General features: G+C 35.0%; 1 protein-coding gene and 1 long non-coding RNA gene across 4 annotated transcripts in view; one reads left to right on the forward strand and one right to left on the reverse strand.

Annotated features, from left to right (window-relative positions):
- LOC104658960 overlaps window positions 1-4855 on the reverse strand; it is a 36256-nt gene extending 31401 nt beyond the window's left edge. The window contains exons 1-3 of the long non-coding RNA XR_747517.2: window positions 4761-4855; window positions 4308-4369; window positions 3813-3884 (exon numbers count right to left, since the gene is read on the reverse strand). This is a non-coding gene — a long non-coding RNA (uncharacterized LOC104658960). The remainder of the gene's footprint in view (window positions 1-3812; window positions 3885-4307; window positions 4370-4760) is intronic.
- A 616-nt stretch (window positions 4856-5471) lies between these two features.
- The window catches only part of MEF2C (myocyte enhancer factor 2C), a 184057-nt gene continuing 166782 nt past the window's right edge, over window positions 5472-22746 (forward strand). For 2 of the 3 annotated variants that reach the window (XM_030926891.1, XM_030926879.1), the window contains exons 1-2: window positions 5472-5661; window positions 22294-22390. The gene's annotated coding sequence lies outside the window, so the exon portion shown is untranslated. The remainder of the gene's footprint in view (window positions 5662-22293; window positions 22391-22746) is intronic. The other variant, XM_030926878.1, reaches the window with a different exon arrangement.

Genomic DNA, 22746 nt, shown 5'->3' on the forward strand with positions numbered 1-22746 from the left:
TTAAAAGAGGAGACATATTAACCAATTACAATGTATGGACTTTATTTGTATCCTGCTTCAAATAGTAAAGAATACAAAACTTTAGGAGACAACCAGAAAGTGTTGAATATTGGTTTTGTATATTTGAGAATAGTAAGAAAATGTTGACTTTTTAAGTGTGGTTAATTTTCTAGATGTGGTTCATTTTTAAGTTAAAAAAAATCTTAATCTTTTAAAGATAAAGACTGAAATGTTACCAGATAAAATGATGTCATGTCTGGGATTCACTTCAAAATAATTTGAGGTGGAAGTGGAAAGTGGAAACAACAATTATGAAACAAGCTGACCCATGAGATGATAGCTGTCAAAGGTAGGTATGGTTATATAAAATTTCATTACAGTTTTCCCTCTACTTTTCTAATATATTCTTAATTTTCATAACAAAGAGTTAAATACACTTAAAAGTAGACAAATACATACTAATTTGAGGTGGTGGTTAAGGACTCAGAAGTTACAGCCCATGTGTCTGAATGAAAGTAGTTTCTCAAACATGCAGATATCAGAGATTTGTAGGATTCTCTCAATGGAGAACCTTGTTTTCTCCACACAGAACACTGGTTTCTGAGCAAGGGTGGGCCCTTTTTCTGAAAACAGATCAGGCAATATGAAAGCGTTTGGCTACTTAACTGAAGATACCGAAAGAAAAAAAAATAGGACACCAAAAAACTGGGTCTACAAATGTGGTTGTTGGTTCTCCTTGTTTGTTTCAAATAAGGCTTGGTTTAGGAGCAGTCTAATAAAGCATGTGACTGCTATACTGCCAACAGTATCTTTGCAAACAAATACAACCCATACAATTCAACTGTCCATCCCACTTTTCCTGTTTGTTTATTGCTCTTCAACAGCACCTCATGCTTTTTAATTTTTTCATTCTAAGGCAAGGAAAAGGGATCTTTAGAGAAGTTAAAAAAGTTTTCTGAAGTCAAATAATTCATTAGAAAGTATGTTTTATCCAGAATCCTATTGTTTTGCTGCAGAAGGAACACTGAGTAGCTTGTCCAAGGTTCTGCCAAAGGAAGTCTCTTCTCTCGCACTCATCTGAATCCAATCCTTCCAAAAGAACATGCCCAGGTCTAATAAATGGAGTTTCTAAAAGGATGGATGTCTCCCATTTAAAAAAATATTTCCCAGAGTCTCTAGGGTTCAATGTCCTACAAATAATCAGCATTCCAGATATGAATTTACTGACTTTCAAAATCTATACAAATTTAAAATTTTCAATATTATTTTACAATTATCCCATCTATAATATTACTGTCTAGCATTATTATAAAAGTATCATCACAAATCCTAATGATTAATTTCACTAAATGCCTGAAAAGATCATGGGAGATTTAAACTCTGATGTGTGCTTTGGAAGAGAATCAGCTTTTGGAGAAACAAGGCTAGGGAGCACTTTTTGAGACCGATTACATTTTTGGAATTATTTGCCAAGTTATATTGTCAAGTTGTATTGCAGAAATAGTAACAAAACTTTTTCATTTTCTTTTCTTTCTTTCTTTTTTAGATGGAGTTTCACTCTTGCTGCTCAGGCTGAAGTACAATGGCATGGTCTCAGCTCACTGGAACCTCCACCTCCCAGGTTCAAGCGATTCTCTTGCCTCAGCCTCCCAAGCAGCTGGGATTACAGACGCCTGCCACCATGCCCAGCTCATTTTGTATTTTCAGTAGAGCTGGGGTTTCACCATATTGGTCAGGCTGGTCTTGAACTACTGACCTCAAATGATCCACTCACCTTGGCCTCCCAAAGTGCTGGGATTACAGTCATGAGCCACTATGCTAAGCCAATTATAACTAAACTTTAAAAATATTTGTCCCCATAGCTAGAATTTTCATTAGTGTATTTATCTTTTTCATGTAGTCTTGTTTATAATGGGCCATTTTAAAAGTTGCTATCCCAGGCTTATAAAACAATTTTATGATGTACTCCTATCGACCATATGAAAAGCATTCATCTCTGAGAAAGTATCCTAAAGAAATCCTACTGTAATGATAATTCAAATATTAAAGTAAACATAAAAAATTGTATTGTATGACAGAATGCCAAAGGAAATAGAAAATCTCTGCAAGAGGGTATTTAATTTCTGATGTAAACAAAATAGTACTCTTTACAATTTGGCCTATCACATGACAGTATTTCTCAAACTCCTGCTAAATCGATGTTGGAGCACAGTTCTTCAGGCATTAATGATTTTAGTTATGGTCAACGGTAGTTGATATAAAGATAATAACTGATAGTGATATCAAATCTGCACATATTTGACTCTCTCCACATTTCTAAGTGATCTAGACCAGAACTAGCTTGTTTATATGGTAACTACTAGTTACATGTGGGCTATTTATATTTAAATTAATTAAATGTAAATAAAATTCAAAATTAAGTTTCTCTGTTGCACTAGCCATGTTTCAAGTACTCAATAGCCACATATGGCTAGTGAGTACCATATTGGATGGTGCAACTATGGAACATGTCCATTATCACAGAAAGTTCTACTGAACAAAGTTGGTCTACATTAGAGAGGCTACTACTGATGAATGGAAAATCTCAAATATATACATAAATGTGTGTATATATATATATATACACATAATCTATTTCTATAGCAATTTTCCTTTTGTTATAGGAGGTTTCATTAAATATGTCAAATTTAAATTTTTTTCTGGAAACATTTATATTTTAATGTAAACAGTTAAAATTGTGCCATGAGCACTGCACTGTAGATTTTCATTTTCCTTGTATTACAAGAATAATGAATTTCAAAAGATTTCATTTTCTCAGGATAGTGAATTATAACATTACCCTGTCTTCTCCTTCAAATCTTTCTTTATAAACATCTATTCTAAGCCCTCTCTGCTTCCAACTTTACTCAGTAAAAGCCTACCTTTGTTATGCAGCAAGGAATTCCTACTTTAGAAGGTAGCACTTCTGGCCTCAACCTCCACACTTGTGAAGTTTATAAGTTACGTAAAAAATTCAGTTCCTAGCCAAGTCTTCTTATTGGGTGAGGAGGCCCTTCCAAAGTTCCAGCGAATTCCTTAGTCTGACACAACTTTTCTCAATTTAGAAAGATGCGTTAGGTAACATATATTAAAAGGCAGAAATATGCAAATGTATAAACAATAGAATTTGGCATAATTATGTGATAAAGTGAAATGTTCCTGCAGTTAGTTATTGAACATGAAGGATCTCTGTCATTCTTCAGAGAAATTGTGAGATAATTTCTACCATTTATGCTTAGCAAGGAGCCATACTGCAGAGGAAAAGTAGAAATACACACGAGTGACAAAAGTAAAAAATATATATATGAAAAACTCTCAAACCACCCTCGATGAAATGTAGTATGTCTGTATTTAAAGACTAGGTAAATCATACAGTGAATTTAGAAGTTAAAAACGATGTCTATAATTATATGAGTATATAGAAAATGTTAAGTATTTTGTGAAAAGGTATGTAAACAGTAACGAAAAATCATTTCATATTGAAAATAATTTAATTTTAAAAGTAGATAGTACAAATACAAACATTAAAATAAAAATAAAGTCCAAGTAAGGAAATAGTAGAAATTTCAAATATTTTAGGAATGTCTTTCTCCAGAGTAGCATGTTGTTTAGAAACTAAATTTCCACAGTAGATTTCATAACTCTTGAACATGAATTAGAACCTTGATATTAGCTGCAGAAATGTACATTAGTTTTGGGGAAGGGGAGAAAGAAAATAACGTGCCAACCTCCCAACCATTTCCCCAAACAGATTTTTGCATCTTGTCACTTACTTTCAAGATTCTTTTCTCGGTTTAAACATGTAATCTTGTCTCTTTGCTCACTTGCTCACTCTTCAAGCAAGCCTACAGCCAAATAAATTGCCATAAATGTTTACCAATAAACCATTATTTTCCAAGGAATTTTTTCTTAATTTTTTAAATTTAACAAGTTTAACTACAATTAAGAAAGTACTCCTGGCACAAGGACTTTGAAACACTGTTTGGGTCTTGGAAAAGTTTGAAACTTCCAATTCATTAGGACTTTATTTTGTACCTAAGAATGAGAATTGATGGAGAGGTTGGGACTAAACACATAATTTTATGAAATATGATGGGAACATGAGAGTTTTGGTATGACGCACGTAACAATCAAGAACCCGTTTCTTTTTAGCAGGCTCCTAAAAAGTACCTCCCTTATAATTACTAAATAAAAACACTCACTTATTCAGTACTCAGCTAGCTTTTAAAATCTGAATAACAGAAGTACACAGTGAGAGAGGTACTTACATGGTTTCCTTGGATACTGGATGATGCCATTCAGGTCTATGTTTTTATCTGAAAGTGGTGCCCTGTGGAGAAATGAGGCTTGGTGAGTGGCTGTTTATACATAATAAGTAAATAGGAACTTTGTTTATTTTACAAAGCATTTTTTATTTTGACCCAGCTTTTCTTTTCTATCACACCCAACTCCTGTAAACAGCAATAATATGGTAGAACAGGTACTCCATACAACTCTTTTTAACTCCACTTAAGAAATCATAATTATTAAGGCAGAAGTTCAGAATGCTTTGGCTAAGGATGTTACTCCTTGGGCTGCTTTATATATCTTAACTATTTTATTTATGTCAGATATATTAATGAATATTGCTTGCCTCTCTATTTTCCTCAAACGGAGTATTTCTCAAACCACTAATAAAGAAATTAGTCTAAAACATTCACATAAATGATAAATGTCCTTACCTTAACCAAAAGATAAGAGAACTCAAGCTTTAGCCAGTTTCTAAACATGAAGGGATTGCACAGACCTTAGCTGCCATTTTACATGTTCTAGTGGCATCCTAGATTCCCAGTGGTTTTAGTGCTATGAGCATACAGTTTTGACATTCAGTCCCTCAGAATTACACACATTCTAATTTTGGTAGCATGATTAATCCCTCCTATGTGATAAGTTATTTAACCTTCTAATATTTCTTAGAATTGAAAAGAACAAATGAGTTGCAGCAAAGAATGGCAAATAACTTTAATGCTTAACACAATTTAATAACCTGAAATGAAGTAAGTATGTGCTATGTTTCCATTAAAAAGTTTCCAGCCACAATTAATTGAACGAAAACTTGTCTTGTTCCAAGATTATTCTTGGAAATGTAATTTTAAAATCTGCTTGAAATGAGGAAACTTACTTTTTTATACCATATGAAAGCAATTTCATTTTTTAGGAATGATTTTTGGATAGACTTCCGATTGGATATTTTCCATTGGAACTAGCAGCATAGGGGGTCGGGAGGGGGGAGGGGATGGAAGCAATTCTGTGTTCTTTCGCCAGCACTGACAAAGGTCTGGTTGTCAGTGATACCTTTACAGCTAAATTTACTCCAGAGTGACAGAAACAGGTGCACCTCGGCCTGCCAGACACTTGTGCAGAGAGATCACGCATCTCACGGCTTGACGATCAAGGGGGCAAAGCCTTGGTCTTCATAGAAAAGGAGAGGAGGCAAACGCAGCCCAAACTGGGGGGTTTCTCTTCAAAGCCAGCTGGTCTGGCTTTATTCTACAGGAATTTTTTTACCTGTCAGGATTTGGACAACAAAGCCCTCAGCAGGTGCTGACGGGTACAACTTCCTGGAGAAGCAGAAAGGCACTGGTGAGTTTCAATTGCCAAAATATATTTTTTAATCTCTAAAAGTTAATTTTGTTGTCTTGAAAGAGGCACCACTGAGGTACCTGTGTTCACAAAGTTGGAGACCATTGGAATCAGAGCCAACTCACTCAACAGTGGGTTTGCCTGGTGTGAAAGTAAAGCTGTCAGCATATAACAATTTTTTAGTTTTTTTCTTTTTTTAGATTTTAAAAAAGATTATATTTTTAAATATTGGTCTCTTTCATTACTGTTTTCAATCTTTGGAAGATTAAGAGTTAATTACATTTATAATGTTACATGTTTTAACACATATTTTAGTCTTCTTTTATCTAATTATCTAATTCTGTCATAATCTTTTCTGAATAAAAAGCTATTTTCTAATAAATCTCCCAAATAAAAAGGTGCAGTGGTGGTACACGCTATTTTCGAAAATTACATGTACTGGCTTTTTAAAATGTGTGCATGCTACAAGAACATGAATGGAGAGAATATGCAATTAACTTTATTTTAATACATTTTTAAAACATATATTGCATGTATAATTAAATAATTTAAAATATATTGCCTGTCTAATAATTAAATAAAAGTGAATTGTATTATAGTAAATATTATTTAATAATTAAAAGTGGCAATATTTTCTTATTACTTTACAAAGAGTGTCTTTTGAGAAAAATCTTTGAAATTAACAACCAAGACAGTATTAAAGCAGGTTTTTACATCATTGATTTCCAAAATTAGTATATTTACGTATTTTTTATTTTTATTTTGTGAATTCAAAAGTTTAGGCAAAAATATTTTTTTCAGAATAGGATTTTAATTAATGCAAAACATGAAAAAATGAGACCACATGTTAGGACATATTTTTAAAAAGTGATTCTATTTCAGGGATTCATTCTTTTAACTATGCTTCACAGCATTTCTCTACAAATTGTTGTATTATAGTAAATTGAAAACATTTATTTAAAAAAGTAAGCAGCTCAAAGCTAGAGCCTATACATAGTAAACATATGAAACCATTTTAATAACCAAATTCCATATTCACAAGCAACATGGGCTAATTAAACAGAAACAACAGTATACATTGATCAAGAATGTTATAAATTATTATGCATAAAATCAATTTTCTAGGCTCTGGGGGGTAGAATTGGTGCTTAAGAAAGAAAAGACCCCTACCAATATAAATTACTAATACTATGAGACAATTGTTTTATTCTGATGATCACATAAATAACTTTCAATCTACATCCTTAATACATGATTGTATAGTGGAAAAAAAATAAGGTCTGACTTTTTTAATGACTGCTGTATCTGAAGTAAATTTTAAATCAATGATGACATGGATATGCCACAAATGCATAACTAACACACACTTTTAAACTGTGGTAATTACTATTGAAAATTGTGAAATATTTGTGGTTTAAAAAATTATCAGAACTACTCCAACCAAACAAAATATCTAATATTTTAAAAACATAATGTTATCTACAAACATTTTAATGAACCCATATTTTAAAACATTAAACCATATACTTTTTATTATAAATTGTTACATGTATATTATATTTCAAATGATTAAATCATTTAAACATAAATATGCGATTAAATTAAATATTGCGATTAAATTGCTACTTTCATATATTTCATATATTTTGTCATGCTTCATTAGGTTTCATTATATTGATTCAGACACCTGAGTAACTATAGTCGCTAAATTTTTAGAATAACTTCATTAGTCTCTTAAAGAATTAGTATGTATTTCATGCACTTGAAAATTTTACTTTTATTTTTCTAGTCTGTTAAATACTACATTCCTAAACAATCATAATATTTACTTTTAAGATGATGGTTACTGCAAAACTGAACAACATGTGTTCTTATTTCAACTTCAGAATTATATTTGTTAAGTTTTCACGTGCATTACCATTGGCTATAATTATTACATTGTCATTAAGTATAAGCAAACCAAAAGCTTCTGTCAAACTCTTGCTTATGACTCTGTCAATTATTTAAGTATAAATGAACCTATTGGAAATAATGTTAGATATAGTTCAAGTATTTCAAAATAACTAAATTTATCATTTTAACTGTGCCTGAATTGTAGATTTAATCTAAAATCACATTATTTTTTCCTTTTCATTATGAGAAGCTGTAAATTCTTGTCCACCATGCAGCTATGTTTGTCCTTTCTAATAAATCTTCAACATTTTGTCACACACACCAAAAAAAACTATGCCAACTCCCTCAATGTATGGGAATAGTTTATTTTAATAAAATATTGGAGTTTAAAGTAGCATTGATTTACAACTGCTCTAAATATTTAACATTAAAACATAGGCATTTCAAGCATTATTTGCAAGATATCTTCCTATCTTAAAGACAGCTTATTTACAGTGGAGAAAAATTGTTTTCCTGTTTCAGAAAGACACTTGGAAAAACATGTTATTTAACCTTACATATTAATAGGGAAAATCTTGATTCTACCAGTAATTAACTTCAATTAATTATATTTTGAATATCAGCCTATTTAATTTCAATGCAACAAAATTTCCAGCTAAAATGATTTACTTGTAAGTATTTAAAGCAACAAAATATTTTGGCAGCTTTATATGTATCTCCTCATTGACCAGCCACCTGACTGACAGCTGTCAACTGTCCATGTGCCAAATGTAACCCAGTAAAGATAAAAATTACATATTACTCATCCCTGTTGATAATACCTGGTGCCAGTAGGTTTCAAATAGGGATAACTAGACTATAGATAAAAAACAAGTAAGTAGGGAATCATTTCTACTGCCTACCTCTCCTCCTTTGTCATTAACTCATTTCCCCTTCTTTTTCTTATTGATCCCTTTTCCCTTACTATCCGTATCTACAGAGTTATTTTCCTTAAAGGAACTTTCAGAGTATGTTACAAGTCTGTGTCCATGAAAATACTGGGCAGCCAGGTAATAATGCCCACACATTTCTTTTAGTCTTATTCTCTTTTGAGCGCATAAACTATTTCAGAGTTATGGGAAGAAAGCTTTAAAGCTTTCAGCTCCTCATTTTCAAAGAAAATGAAATCAAAGGACAAAAATGAAATTTACCAAAGGTCACCAAGGTGGCTATGTAGATACAGACTTGGGTCTGTTTCCCAACTTAATATCCAGTGATTTTTTTTTCTAATTAGACTTTAAACATGTTGACTATTAAACTATAAGTAACAATGATCACATGGAAAATTAATGTGAATTACATTCCTTGAAGAACACTTTTCAGTTACCAAACTTAATACCTTGTTAGAGAAATACACATTTTTATCACAGCATATTAAAATGTAGTTCTAAAAAATACAAAGACTATAAATGTACTAAAACATCTATGGTACAAACATTTTTTATTCGTTTTACTATTTAAAAGAATTTCCAAACTGGAAATATTTATGAATGTATATGAAATATCAGAAATAAAAAATAATCAAAGGTAATATATATATTTAGAAGATAAATGTAGAAATCAAAAATATAGGTTGGAATATAGGGTTTTAAGATTGGAAGTAATTAAAAACACAAAATACACTAACACATAAGCATATGTATATATTTAAGTGCATAATACATTATATAGTTCATATAACTGACTTAACAACTGACTAGCTTGTCTGTGTGTATATATAACTATCTTATATTAATTCTAAAAGTATTAATTATATTAGTAAATATTGTATATTTATATAATTTGTTGATAATATTTGTACAATATATTGATCCAGTCAAAGTCATGAAAATATTAATATTCAAGCCAAATATTCGTCTTCTGGATCTCCAGAAAAGAAACTGTTTAGTTGAAATCTACCACATTCTGAATTTATAAGAATTTATCTTAGTCCTGGGCTTTGGAACAATACTTGCTTATAGGAAGTGTTAGCTTTAAAACCCAGACATGCAAATTAATAAGAAAAAGAGAAGGGGTAAAGCTTAAAAATTGAAAACAAATATGGGAGGAAATTGTGGCCAGGGTTCCCCTGCAAGGGATTGATCTAAAATAATCAACATTTTTATGACTAACAATACCTTTTAGCAACTAAATTGTATATCTAAATTTGAAAATATATTTGCTTATTCCATTACATTTAGCCCAAATCAACATTAGTCATTAATCAACAAACCATTTAACAATATGCAGTAACAGTATGCAAATCAATTGCAAGCAAAGTAGTCAGTAAATAACATCCATTTCTAGCAATTTGAAAGATAGGAGTGTCAAAGGAAAATGTGCAAAATCACAAGACTTTCAAGTAAGTTTAATCATTGCCCTGCATCCCAAAGGGGTTTTAGTGAAAATGAGTGATTCGTCCTTTGTCTGCTTTTGAAGGATCATAAAGGCTTCCTCATTAGAGTTACAGAGTGTTCTTCAAAGAGCACCAGAGCAGAAGTAGGAAGGTTTGAGTTAGACTCTTGTTTCACTGCAAAGTAATTTTGTGACTGGAAACAAGTCACTTAACCTCTGTGAGGCTAATGAATGGATGGATCTTTTTGCTCATTTTGTACACATCGTAGGAAAGGAAGTTTTAGATACCCAATGAAAGACATTTCCTCTGTTTCATGTGAGGAAGTCTCAAAAGGAATCTGGACCATTATTGGTGGGTTCCTGTCTGCAATGACATGCCCCACCCTGTCCCTATTGCTATAAGTAGCCCGCCATGTAGGCATTCCAAGTAATTACAACTGACACGGTATCTAGTCTGTGAAGTCAGTGGGCAAAACAAAATCACTTTGCAATACACTCCAGAGCAGCAGGCCATATTTTTTCCACTTGGGGACCCTAGTAACATAATACAAAAAGTCTCATTCTCAAAATTATATTATGACATAAAGCTTTAAACTTTGCAGTATGCACTATAATGCTAAATTGACAAAAAGTACTGAATGGTCATTTAATATTTTTATTTTATACAAAGAGGGGACAATTTTTAAACTTAGAAAGATATTCTCCACACATACTACTGTACGCCAGCATGATAATATATTTGTTTAGGTCAGGAAAATGTTGGACAAGAAAGAGTATTAAAAATATTTGAATCCTAGTACAGTATGTCTGCTACCTACAGGTATTTAGGTTATGTATGGTGAATAAATGGATTGAAAGAATGGATAAATACAGTTGGGGAGTTCAATATTTTTAAGGAAAACTTGTAAACTAAAGCAATACTTTTGCAATAGTAATAATCATTTATTATTGCTTTTTTATATTCACAAGGACAGAACTAAAACACGATCAATGTATTTTTTAAAAAATCTTAATATAAAAGAGGTTAAAGACCTAAGATATGGATCACTCTGTTGACAACGATGGCAAAGTTGTGCAGGCCTTTATGACTGCTTGGCAGATGGAGGTGATTACTGAGGTCCTAAGGAACATTTGCATTGATTGAGAATCTCTTTACAGAGAAGCCACATTCCTCAAGTGACTATGACCAGTGCCAGTCCTAGTTTCATGGAGTCTGGGCTCACATCAGCTGGCAGTCACTGAAGGATGAAAATGTTTGGGAGTTACTTATCACCAATGATAGAGGTCCCTGGATCTGAAGCCCATTTTACAGGTTTTGCAGAGGTATCAGGACCCAATGAACAGATTCCATCCAAGAAAAGATAATGGCTATTCCTCAATTAAGTAAAGATGAAGAATTGTACAGAAATTTGAGATAATTAGGTTTCCATATTGCTTAACTGGTTTTCTAATTTCAACAGGCAGAATATTTGTGACATGTCTTTGTTCCTTGTTTACAATTTTGAATCAAGATTTATCTTACTATCTTGAAAGGTTCTCATGACTTTAAAAGTTCCCCAATATTTGTTAACATTAGTGAAGAGAACAGGAGTTAATAACAAATGGAGAGAACACAAAGTTATGGCATTAGAGAGACCTGTGGGTCTTATGCTTCCCCTCACCTTAAGAGAGTGGCATGCAAAAAAGTGCTATGTAAGAACCACCTGAGGAGCCTGTTACAATGCAGATTCCTGAGATTGCAGCTAAGTGGGCCTGGGGTGGGGCCCATGAATCTGCATTTTAGCAGGCACCTAGGTGACTCTGAGGCACTTTGATGAACTGTTCTTTGAGTTAGGCTGTTAACATCCTCACAAGGAGCCCTGTTTTGTGAGGAGGATCAGTCCTCCTGCTCTACAATAACAAGAAAACTAACACTTAGTGATCCCAAGTCCCAAAAGATGAAAGGGAGCATATGCACACAACTATAGACTTTACTTTTTAAAATGTATTGTTTGCTATAATTAAACACTACTGTGTTGAGTAGTTCATTTATTTTAATTATCTTATGTAGACTGGAAAATAAGTGTCATCGAATACCAGTGAAAAGCCAGGAAAAAATCATTCTCAAGTTTTTCTTAATTTTAAGATGCTAAATAATACAGCTTGAAATGTGATAAAACGGCTTGAGCGAACTCTTCAGGATAGTCATTAAAACAATACAGATAGTGCTTATTATGGGGAGTATGAGAGCATAGAGCATACACATTCACCAAGTTTTAGAATGCTCAATTAATCATCACTGACCTGCGGAGTTTAAGAGGTTATAGCCCAGTGATAATGTGAGAGAAACCACAGGCTTTATTCTCCTGTGGGTGAGTTTATTTTGTGACCATCGGCTACACAGACTAGAATCTCACTAGAATCTATGTAAGGATGAGATGAGACTGTGTGGATGCATGAACATAAATTTTTCATAAGTACTATATAACCAACACAGGCACAGACCTTATTCATTGTAAGTTAATCATCATTGCAATCAAAGAGTAATTATAGTGATTAATAACAAAAAAATCATAGAAGTTATTCTATGACCATATTATCTATAACATGCATCATCAATTGTTTAGAAATAAGCTCCTTTAGTGATGGTGTTTTATTTTGAAGTGATTCTGATACATCAAAAAATAATAATACCCTATGATTCTGAAACAGAAAATGTAATTTTCCAATACAAAGGAAAAATCCTGTTAACCAGTTGTGTGTCTGTGTGTGTGTGTGTGTGTGTGTGTGTGTGTAGCTTTACTAAGTTCACAACTGATAAAGAATTTACAGCTGAAAATGAAGACAGGAAGCAGTAAAGACAAAGGAAGGAAGAAAGGAAGGAAGAAGGAAGGAAGGAAGGAAGGAAGGAAGGAAGGAAGGAAGGAAGGAAGGAAGGCAGGCAGGCAGGCAAGCCAGCCAGCTGGAAGGAAGAAAGGAAGTAAATGGAATAGTTGGGAGGAAATCTGTAGACTAGCTATTTAGCCTTTGCTAAACGGGTCAAAAGGAATAAGAATGTTGTAGAATGTTTCTTACTTTAGTAGTGTTCAAAATCTTGTACTTAGAAACTTATTTCTTCATTCTGAATCTTGAGTGATGATTTTCAATATAAAATGCATTCTATTTGATATGGATACTCTTTATTTACAGATTTAAGACTACACTAAGTTGGGAAATATTTGTTTATGTACCCTGTCTTTGCACATAGGAAGATGCTTTATCTGTGATTTAATAGAAGAGATAGAAGGCAGAATGAAATTTGCCCTCTAACCCTAAATCTCTCCCCAACCCTTTCAAATTCTCTTTCATCCAACAAGTGGCACATATTCTCTTTAAAGAGTTCTTAAACCCTGTTCAAGACATTTCTGGATAAACAATAACTAATTATACCTCTGGTGACTTTGGTGGGGCAGAAGGGAGAGCACACAGGGTAAGTCTGATTGACAACATAGTCACTATGGCACAAGGGACATGCAGTGGCTGCATGCCTCATATTGCAAACAGGTAATAGAAAAAGAGACCAGAGGAACAGGTAATAGACCTGCAAACAGGTAATAGAAAAAGAGAACAGAGGTAATACAATGTACAATTTTTTTAAGTGTATAAATTTTCAAGGAGTATCTTAATCTTTTGCTGATAGAGAGTTCATCTTCCAATCTCAACATTTTCAGAAACAAAACTGCTTCTTCAAGTAAGAGTCAGGTTTCCCATTTACTTGCATCCAAGGCTTAGATCTGTGTGGACAAATGAAGTGGCTGCTGGCAGGAGGGACCTGAGACACACTGAAAGTGCTCCCTAAAACACCTCCTGACCAACACAGCAGGGTATCTATGGAAGCATGGATACTCCTTCGGATTATGAATTCTTTTCAGAAAACTTTTGAAGAGAGGTTCATTTAAAGTGCTTGCACATTGATACCGTGTCATGGATTAGGCGGCTCAAGTGGCCAGCTCCTCTGATAGAACATAGTTGGAAAGAGTTCCGGGACATAAAGGGGCGGCTGAGGGATGAAAGGACCTTGTAGGTCAGGTCGCAACAGTGGAAGGCCCAAAGGAGAAAGAAGCCACTCGTGAAACAGTTATTACTGATTGTAAAAATTGCTGTTGGGTGAGTGGAGCATGCCAAAATGAAAGCAGGGCCTGCTGAATGTGAGTATAGGGAAGACAGTGATGTAAAGACAAACTTTCACAACATCACAACTGCGCATATGCTACACAGATAAGAGCACCGATTTAAGAGGAGTTCACTGGGATCTAATAGGAAGCCACTAATTCAACATATTTATGCTCAGTTCCCTTAAATTTAAGATTATATAATGAATAAACAATTTAGAAGATGTCTGAGGTAACTAAAAAATAAAATCTTGGAGACTTATTCTGGGCAAATGTGTGTGTCATTACTTTCATAAGTCTGATGAAATCCATTAAGAATACCCCCAAAAAAGTTTATCTAAAGACAATACTATACAGAACACTGACAAGGATAATATAGTTAGCAGTACAACATGTAAGACTTCTTGGTATAATACATATTAACTGAATAAACATACAACCATAAATATGTTTATATTTACTTTACATATTAAATACTTCACATAAAATAACTGTTTGGAAGCATGAAACTGACAGAAAAGAAAACATCTTTTAAAATATCATTAGATAACTACAACATTGAGATGTTCTCCAGGAATATGGGATAGTTCTTGAAAGTGAAATGGTATACAATAGCTAACATTTGTTGAGAATTTGCTATATGCGAAGCACCAAGTGGCCACAGAAGTACAATTTCATGAGCTTCTCTCAGCAAAATCATTATCATGGGTAGTTCTTGCCACCTTCCCCATTTTACAAAAAGGACATTTAGAAAATTAAGGTCAAAACAGTTATTTAGTGTCTAAACGTGGGTTCTGGTCCAGAGTTTCTGAGTTATCCTTCGCTGTCCATTTTATACTCTTTGAAAAGAACATTTCCCATGACCTATAACTACTAATTTAGTGAAAATGACTTTCTAAAGAACTACCAGACCTTTTACGAGTGTTACTTGTCAAAACTGTCTGCTTAAAGGCTATACAATCGTATCAAAAATACCTTTGAAATTCCTCTTTTATATCTTCAATTAGTGTCAATTTATGAGACAAATATCAAATCATCTAAAGCTTTATAATCAAATCTTAGTTTTCATCCTGTTTACTACATTTGGCTTGGATTTACTTTTGGCAAAAAATTCATCCTTAATGATTAAGATTTGCCAACAATCAGGCCAGTTTTAAGACTGTGTAGCAAATCCCTGAGGAGATTTCTAAATAGACTTGAGCAAAGACAACATTACTGAAATAAATGAATAGTCTTCTAAAGTGTCTACCTTAAAGAGGATGACATGCATTTAGATATGTATTTCTGAAATATTTTCTGGTGGTACAAAAATATATATTATATTATCCCTATAAGTGAACAAATGTTATGAATACAAGAAAGCAGTATAGCATCATAGCTAAGAGTAGAATATTGGAAACAAACACATTGGTTTTACGTCGTTTGGCACTTACGAACTATGTGGCCCTGGGCAGGTCATGTCAGCATGCATAGCTTTAGTTTGTAAAATCTGTAAAATGGGGACAATAATAGTACATGTCTAAAAGGTTGTTCTTTGAATAAAAGGAAATAAAGTTTATAAAGCAATTAATACAGAGTCTGACAAATAGTGTGTGGCCATTAAATGTTAGGTACTTCAGACATTCATTTCAACCCACATTCTAGTAAGATAGTACTATTTTTGTATATATCCTCCAGATATCATTGTATTATGCTGAAGAACATTACTGATTAAAAAGATTTAACTACAAATTTAGTATAAATAAATAAATAAATAAGTAATAGTCCATAGGAAATCTGGCCTTTGGTTTGAGTCTTTGACTCAATCAGTACTTTGGTGAAACTGGTTTTAATCACTGACTTAAATTTAAAAGTTTTATTGAGTTTTGCTTTTAATTCTCACCATATTACAAAATAATTTATAAACTTCCTCTCAGTGAAAATTCTCTTTCTTCCTAAGAAATTAGAATATTGATATAATTATGTGCCTCCTTGTTCCAGAATATCTATAAAATTATGTATTGAAAGCATATAAATCTATGCATGATCTTACCTTCTTGAAAACATAACATTTTCTATTATATTGCTTGGTTTAAAATTTAGGATTATAAATAAAATATTTTAGAAATAATTTTGTAAGCTCCAGATAAGTAGAATATAGTCATTTGAAAAATTACCTAGAAATGGCCGGGTACAGTGGTTCAAGCCTGTAATCCCAGCACTTTGGGAGGCCGAGGCGGGCAGATTACCTCAGGTCAGGAGTTCAAGACCAACCTGGCCAACACGTTGAAACCCCATCTCTATGGGAGGCAGAGGTTGCAGAGAGCCAAGATCACACCACTGCACTCAAGCCTGGGCAACAGAGCAAGACTCCATCTCAAAAAAAAAAGAAAAGAAAAAAGAAAAAAAGAAAAAGAAGTAAAAGAAAAAATACCTAGAAAGATAGAGAGAATAATGCACATTTTGCCATGCAGTAGCCTTTATTCCTTCTTTTCTAAACTCCTTTGTCTTAACTTGGGGTCTTCATTTAATAACTAACGTTAGCATGAATATCAGATATAAAATTTTTACTGACATTCTCTGTTTTTTTTCTGTAATACATACTTAATCATAAAATCAGTATGAATCATAAACATCTCAGGTGGGACTTTATTAGAACCAAAAATGCAAAATGACTATACTTCTATTTTTCAAGAAATGGTACAGTCCCCTAACAGAGCTGTAGTGTTAATCATATGTCTAACAGAACTACTTCTAGGTCCTCTTGAACAGAACTCTCCATTAGGCATTCTGTGGGCTACCCCTTCCCAGCAGGCTTTTGCCCAACCAAGTTGCCATAGATGGCCATCAGACATTTGGAATGACATCAGGAGACAATCTGAGCAGACTCTACCCTAAAGAATTCAAGCTAGCAGGAGACTAAAGATATCAATGTCATCTTGGCTGACAACAGCATTCCAAAGGTCAACCAAGGGTGAAAAGAGGATAGACTCTGAGTTTTCAGTGCCTTTTCAGCAACCAAGTGGCCAACAAGTATAATAAAGCATCCCTTAAGAAAAAAAAAAAAAAAATCCTAGAGGCATGATGTCAGCGAAAGGGAAATAAGGCAACCTGTACACTTAAGTCATGGTATTTTAAAACATAAGAAAGTTTTGCCTCTTCAAAGGTAAATCTCATCCTGAACCAATTCCCACCTCTTGGATGACCTACTTCTTTCTGCTGTGATAACCCCACTATGAATGAATAAGGAACTTAATGGTATAGAAGTGGAAATTCTTTGCATTAGATTAAGAATGGCTAATTTTTACTGCAGTTTATCACTTTTCCAGCCCTGTGCTTTATGCTGAATAGCTCATTTAATCTTTATAGCAAAGTTTGAGGGCAGCATATTTTGTTCCACATTTTGCAAATGAGGAAACTGAGGCACAGGGAGATTTAAACCACATGCATAATCATAGAGTTACCATGTGATACAGCCAATTGACTTTTGGCCACACAGTCTCTTCCAAGTCAGATCAGCCTTCTCACTCATCAGCCATGGAGAAGTTGAGGCCTTCTACCATGTCTACAGGCACTTGAAGAAGTGAAACATTTTCTCTTAGGATACTGGATTTTAGGGAGAATGGGAAGAATGCTGAACCACATGCAAATGGTAAATTAAGAAGAGAAATAAAGACAATAATTCAAATATAAATGTAAATCTACACTTTTAAAAGAATTTATTGTTATTAATTTAAAATTATTTAATATTCATAAGTACTCTTATTTGGACACTTTGGGGATCCTTCACTAAGGGTTAAATTAAAGGGTAGCTACTATAAAAGAGCAGAATTAATACCAACAGTTCAATCCTAATTAACAATAAGATATATAGAATACAAACATGGCATTAAAAACAAAACAAACCCAAAAGACAGAACAAAACAAAACAATAAAACTAACAAGAAAGCTTATGCTTTGTCTAAATCTTCATGATGTATTCTGTTGCCTTATATGTTTCAGATAGTGTAATTTATAATAATGTTTTGTTTGGGCCGGGCTCAGTGGCTCATGCCTGTAATCCCAGTACTCTGGGAGGCTGAGGCAGGCAGATCACGAGGTCAGGAGATCGAGACCATCCTAGCTAACACGGTGAAACCTTGTCTCTACTAAAACTACAAAAAAAAAGAAAAAATTAGCTGGGTGTGGTGGCAGACGCCTGTAGTCCCAGCTACGCGGGGGGCTGAGGCAGGATAATGGTGTGAACCCAGGAGGTAGACCTTTCAGTGAGCAGAGATCGTGCCACTGCACTCCAGCCTGGGCGATAGAGCGGGACTCCATCTTAAGAAAAAAGAAAAAGAAAAAGTTTTGTTTGTTATTAGCATTCCTGAGCCAATTCCATCCCAGTTATATCATAATCAGTATATCTGATATCTTTATCAAATTTGAGAAAGATTATGCTTTGCTAACAATTTTTACCTTAGGTAATGCTTTTCCTCCCCGACCTTAAGAAAGCTTTTTAGCTCTTTAAGAGGATAATCCCATTCCCTCAGAATTTTTAAAGTAGAATTACCACAGTGTTATCCCAATTAGCCTCTTAGAAAAGGCATTATATAAATCTATGACACCACCAATAATATATTTTTAGTTTGGGAGATAGTATTATTCACCATGCTCCTTCTTATTCTTTGTTAAATGGAATTTCTTCCTGGAGGAATACTTAGCAGTATTTTTGCTTGTAAAAGGGTACTCTTGCCTAAAATTTCAGTCAAGCTGCCTTTCTATAAGATGAATTCGCCTAGAAAGATGTCCTGGTCTGTTACAAAGTATACTGGATCCTGTTAGGGGACCTTAACTTTTTTCCAAATTTATGACATAACTTTGGGGGCATCACTTAACTTCGCTGGGCCTGATTTATCTTGCCTATAAAATAAATTAGGTGTTTGGCTGAAGTGTTCCCCAAGGTCTCTTTTAGCAGGAAGATAACTGAAATTCTGACTTTAAAGCTTCTCACACTAGTGCCAAGCAACAGAAACTCCAAGAGTGTCCTAAAATGTGGCTGGTATCAGTCATAATGTAATTTATTTCTTCCTTTTCCTTCCTTCCTTCCTTCCTTCCTTCCTTCCTTCCTTCCTTCCTTCCTTCCTTCCTTCCTTCCTTCCTTCCTTCCTTCCTTCCTTTCTTCTTTCTTTTCTTTTCTTTTCTTTTTTAACCAGCATTCATTTTGAACTCTATAGCAGCATTCTCCAGTAGAACTTTATGAAGTGATGAAAATGTTTGACATGTTGCTGTCCAATAAGGGAGACACATGTGGTTACTGAGCACTTGAAATATGGCTAGTGGAACTGAGGGAGTGAATTTCTTATTTTTATCTTATTTTAATTAATTTAAACAGCTACCACCTTGGTAGCCGCTAAATGTTTCAAGAACATGATAACATAAACGTTTTTACACCTTTGGTGTAACTGAGTATTCCACAATGCCTTTGGAACATCGATATTTCCACCACGCTTGGTGCCCTTGGAACAGCTCCCCAGACAGATGAAGAACAACACAGATATCTGCATTTAGTGACAGCATTTTTGCAAGACATCCCAGCACCGTTCCCCTGTGTTAACAAATAAAGGGGGTACAAGGAGAAAGGAAGTTTTCTGTTTTGTCTTTAAAGTGTGTGTTTTATCCTGAATACCCTACTTCTTGCTCTACTTTGTGGCTTTTTCCTAGCCAAAACTCACACACGAGTTTTATAGAGCTAGGAGTTGGCTTTTGTTTTTTTGAAAAATAATTCCTTAGATGCTGAGAGCTCCGACTAGAAAATCCAAGTTGGGGCCCGTGTTCTTTCCTATTGGTCTGTCAGGTGAAAAACTCCGACTGGCCAGAGCCGGACAGGGGCGGCGGCTAGACCTGCAGAGCCCCTCTTGCTCTCCCAGGCTTGCAAAATGGTTGGAGCGCTTCGGGCAGCCTGCGTCACCAGACGTGGACCGTGTGCCAGCGCTTTGTGCACTGTGAATGGCTGGGTTCATTTTACTTGGCCCCTTGTATTTTCGTGGGTCGCTCTGAGCCCATCCCCAGCTCTTTGGGATCTCATTTCTCCAGCCCAGGATCCCAAAACCAGACCAGCAGGACAACTGCCCTGGCACTGCCACCGCCCGTTTCCACAGTCCACCCACAGCCGTTGCGCCCTCCTCCATTCCCCAGAGCCCACCACGCACCCTCTTTACCAACAAACCACCGGACGCTTTTCCCCCGGCCGTGACTTCCCCAACCCCCAACTAAAGTCAAGTCGGCACACCCCCTTTCTTCCCCGTGCCAAACCAGCGTGGCCGCCCACTCATCGCACCCAGGTCCAGCAGGTCCCCAAGAGAGCCAGAGTCTGCCTCCTGCTCGCCCGTGGCGCACGCACATGGCGCACTCACCCCCTACTAGCAGCCTCCGAGCTCTAGAAACACTCCAAGGAAGGAACCCCCGCCCCTTCAGCTCCGTCGGCCGGGGAGAAAAGTGGGTGGGGGGAAGCAGAGACGGGCAGAGAAAAGAGTATATAGGTGATGAGAGCAGTGTTGGAGGGGAGGATCGGCAATAATTGGATGGCGTTGTGGCTGTTGCGCCTCTGCTGAACGCCCAGCCAGCGCGGATTCACTTTTCACACAAATCAACCGGAGGGATTGTTGCTGCCTGCAATCAATAACTCAGCGGAGTGAGTTGCTGAAACCAGAGGCGTCCCTCGTCTGGATCTTTGAGGGCCGCCCGGATTGAGTCCCAGCGCTCTGCTTTCCAAACAAAGAAGTGGGCACCAAAACGCAGGACAAGATTTTTAACCCCCACTTCCACCCCGACCCCGGGTAAACATTTTTTAAAATGAAAAAGCACACACATAGTAAGGTATCTAGAAGAAACAGTTAAAAGGGGAAGTGTGAAAATCCATTCCTTGAATTGAAGGTTTCTGTGATATTTCAAGAAATGGGATAGAATCAATGTTCCGATGAACAACATTGAACAATTTTGTAAGTAAAGGTAAAGTCGCATTAAATTTAGTCATGCATGTGGGTATTTTTGAATCAGCCACACACTTGCAAGCAAATTACTGATCAAACCTTATTTGGACATACTGATTACAGGAAAAGGAAGAAATGTATCATAATTTGTAGTGTCGTTTTTAAAAATCCTTACCATACCTTCATGTTATTTCATGAAGATTGCATTTCTGTAAGGTGAATAGGCCCTGGGAGATGTGTATTATGATTCTCACTTTAGACTGTAAAATGAAGCACAACTGGAAGAAAGAGAATTCACCAAATCACTTGGTAGTGACTACAAGACCAAGTCTGGACTCACTCACTGTGGGCCTGAGCCTAAAAAACTAAACTCAACTAACACCCATAAAATAAAACTGGCCAAAATTCTTCATTTCTCTTTGACCCTGAAGCAACTTAAAAATAAACCTCAGAGATGTCAACCCAAATATAGAGGCTTTATAAATGATTCTTCACTATGCAAAGTCCTCCTGCTATTACAAATGGGAAAATAGATATTGACCATCCTGGTCTGAGGTGTCTCAAGGCTGGTTCTCTTTTTGGGACTAGCCTCAGTCTGAAGCCAAGGAAACGTTCATTCGTGTGCACAAAGTCATGGAAAGCTAGGGTAAAACAGAAATCAGAACACAGGAGCATTTGTCTGTGCTCAGTACAGTTCAACACTGCTTGGAAGAATAAGGTATTATTGGTAATAGAATTTATAAACCATACTGAATACACATCACTAATCCCAAAGTATTTTAAATTGGCCTTTAGGCAATGCATAAAATAAGCCCTTTCAGCAACCTCAACTGCATTGCAAACATTTCCCAATTTGACAAATTGTGTTAGATTCAGATATAACGGATTTGACATTCTTCTGTAATTCTCTATCAGATATAAAACTGAAGGTACAGAAATACAGATAAATATAGAATCCTTAGATATGTGTAAACCCTGTCTTGAAATAACAAATCCTTTGTATATTGCAAATGCTCAATCACAGACAGTCCACATGCTGTATATGCTGCTTGGGTTGATGCTGCACCTAGTGAATTTTTGAAATTTAGATATTTGGCACTATTTATATTGAAGATTGTTATCACAATAAAAGACAATTTCAATAATCTTATATTCAAAACACTTTGGTTTAAAATCGAAGTATTGTTACTTCAGATTAGAAGTTTTAGAAATAAATCTATTTGAAAGTACTTTCATATCAGCATTAACAAAACACTATATACTTTTTTGCACTTCCACATTTGAAGGTGCCATAGAAGAGTTGCAAACTGTGAAGTAACTTCTATGAAGAGATGAAGTAAAGAACGGAAGGCAAATGACTGTGGCAGTAAAGAAGTGTATGTGGTGAGTGCTCACATTTGTTTTTATCATTTACCACAGAGTTACCATAAAGGTAGAACTGCCAAACTCCTTGACCTTAGGTATTTACAGAATAGACATGTATAACAATATTGAAGAGTTAAATGACCACAATACACTTTATATTATAAGCAATGACATACCATTTTGCTTAAAGATCATGTCACCTTTCAGGGCCTACTTTTGCAAGTACTGTATCTTAAACAATCTATTTCATGGGAAGTCCTGTGTATCATCAATACTATAATTAGACAAAGATTAAAATATGTAATGCTATTGGAATTTGTGTCTCACTGCTTTTTAGATCTTTCTAAACTACGATGTTCACTTACCATGTTTGT

This window comes from Rhinopithecus roxellana, chromosome 3 (assembly GCF_007565055.1).
Source record: "Rhinopithecus roxellana isolate Shanxi Qingling chromosome 3, ASM756505v1, whole genome shotgun sequence".
NCBI classification, from domain to species: Eukaryota; Metazoa; Chordata; class Mammalia; order Primates; family Cercopithecidae; genus Rhinopithecus; species Rhinopithecus roxellana.